The sequence below is a fragment of the Octodon degus genome, unplaced genomic scaffold, assembly GCF_000260255.1.
Source record: "Octodon degus isolate 3935 unplaced genomic scaffold, OctDeg1.0 scaffold00191, whole genome shotgun sequence".
Taxonomy (NCBI): domain Eukaryota; kingdom Metazoa; phylum Chordata; class Mammalia; order Rodentia; family Octodontidae; genus Octodon; species Octodon degus.
In genome coordinates, this window is record NW_004524767.1 from 2352114 (window position 1) to 2354848 (window position 2735).

The 2735-nt window shown below is 36.9% G+C and overlaps 1 pseudogene; it reads left to right on the top strand.

Moving 5' to 3' along the window:
- Positions 1-2735, top strand: part of LOC101577529 — a 40930-nt pseudogene that overhangs the window by 37628 nt on the left and 567 nt on the right.

Below are 2735 nucleotides of genomic sequence, written 5' to 3' on the forward strand. Positions count from 1 at the left end.
ATAGATATACAGTTTGTACTTAGTTCACTGAGAATAAGTTTGTATTAATATTCTTTAGACAAGATATCATGTCTGCATCTTGTCCTCTGAATAGCTACTATGAAGACAACAATATGCAATGCATTAAATCTTGTAAACATCGTGCTAACATGTTTTGAAACTGTTTCATTGCTATTTTATTGTTTTTCTCATTAAAATGAATAAAAATTATAAAAGAACTTTATTACAGAAGGGACCAAGAAACAGAGAATCTTGTTTAGAATTAAACATAGCCACCAAATCTATGTAAGTGTAAAAGCAAAACTAAATAGATGTAGACAGTGCGTATATAATCCATAAACTGTATATATCAATGAATAAATCACTAATATCATGAAAAGTCGAGAAGGTAAGCAAAAGGGAAGAAAGGTAAGTATAAAACTTTTGTTTTATGCAGATGACTTAATGGATGTGGCTTTAAATTAAAACAATGTCCAAAATGACTGTATTAGTTACTGTTCTCTAATTGCTTGGACAAATACCCAACACACAAAATTAGGGAAGGAAAGATTTATTTAGTTCATAGTTACTGGAGATTTCAAGACACTTGAGGAGAGGCCGGGGCGCTGCTGTGTCCAAATGACCCTCTGCACATCTCAGAAAGCACAGGCTAGCCAGTTTAATGGTTCGCGCCTCTTGGCCCGGCCCCTCAAGCCGCTCATTGCTCCTCCAGCTGCATCTGCCCCATAACTTACATGAGGCTTTGGAAGGACAACTAGACATAAACCGTAACAATGACCCCACACTTTTAAGGTTTTCTATGGATTTTAACTTTAGGGAATTCTTTCTTATGTGATATTTCTTGAAGACAGCACAGTTTTTATTTTGTCTTCAGCATGTACTTTGGCTATGCTTTAGTTATTTGTGTTTCCTTTAAATCCAAACAAATTGATAAAACATTATATACAATATGCTTTAATATTTTGTACAATTATCTCTCTGTTCTTTTATTAATTTACTTCTCTGTTTGGCCAGCTGGGCTTGCTTTCTACCAAAAAGTGTTCTTTTTTGCCAGGAAAGCATTACATGTAGAAAGGTCTGCCATGCCAGGATGCTATGGCTCCTCCTTTCCTTATATTTAATTATTAAAAAAGATTTATTTACTTGGTACAGGGTCTCAGTACACAGCTCAGGTTCACAGTGATCCTCCTGTCTCAGCCTCCTGAGTGTTGGGATTACAAGCATGTGCCATCACACCCGGTTTCAGTGACTGGCGCAGCACAGGGCTGGTGCTGCACGCGGTACTGGAGATCAAATCCAAGTCCTTGCCCTTGTTAGGCAGGTGATTATACCACCTAACTATCTCCCTAACCCATCTCCTCATATTTATATGTGACCACATGATCCTTTCCTTCAATGAAACGGGAACTGAAAGGAAGAGTTGCACTTTGGAGTCAATGATTTTAATTATTCTTAGGCATCTACCCCCCACCCCAATTTTAACTCACCAGCATTAGTGTTGAGAATCTCAGGTCAGCGTCTTACTAAGAGAGAATTCTGGGCCGTTCACCAGCATTTTATCATTGGGAAAACATTGCTTACATTATTTCAATAAAATGGCTACTGATGAATAATGTGTAGCATAACTACTGTACTAAAGACCTGCCTGTCTTCACATTTGTGTTGTGAATATCAGACATTGTGACAACTTTATTCTCACTGCAATTAATGAAGTTGGAATCTGCTTTCTTTTTTTTTTTTTTTTTTTTAGGTCTTTTTTTTTTTTAATTTTTTTTTTTTTTTTTTTTTTTTATTTTTGAGAGTGAGAGAGAGAGAGAGAGAGAGAGAGAGAGAGAGAGAGAGAGAGAGAGAGAGAGAGAGAGACCAGCTCAGCCCACCAGGGGGCAGGGCTGGCTGGCATGTGGTGCTGGGGGATTGAACCGCGGTCCCTGATGCTTTTGCTAAGCTTGTTCTAAGTAGGTGCTTTAGACCACTGAGCCATCTCTCCAGCCCCATGGAATCTGCTTTCTATTCCCACTCTTCACCCTTAGTTAGCCTACAAGCATCCCGGAGGGACTGATTATCCCTGAGATTCCAACGTGGAAAGCAGAGGCAGCCAGTCTTCCTTCTGATCATGTTACTGCAATTTACATCTTCATTCATTCTAGAGAGTTCTAAAGTGAGGATATAAGTGCAATTGTTTCCAGAGAGTCATGTTTATTCCATGGGATGGACCACCTTTCTTGTAAACTATCAATGTTTTATTAAGTCACATCAAGTAAATATTGATACAAAATTGTCACACTGGAATATAGACTTTTTGAGATATAAATACTTATACAAATTGAATCTAATTCAAAGTATTTCACATTTGTATAAAATTCTATGGCTTAATTTTACATTATTTGAGATTCCCACATAATAAATATTTATATTTGAGAAATGTCATGTTAAATGTAGTTATCAGAATAATAAACTTCCAAAGATATTCAAGAACAACCTCTGGAACCTATGGAGTTTTTACCCTATATAGCAAAAAGTTTAAAACCCTTTGTGAATTTGAGTAGAATATGATTTTGAGATGGTGAAATTATCCCGTATTGCCCAGTTGGGCCAATCTAAATGTATGAGTTCTTAAAAGTTAAAACCTTTCCTGGAAGAGAACTGAAACTAGTGTAACAATGGAAGGATTAAAGAAATGTCCACAAAATACCATACTGACTACAGAGAGAGAGAGAGAGAGAGAGAGAGAGAGA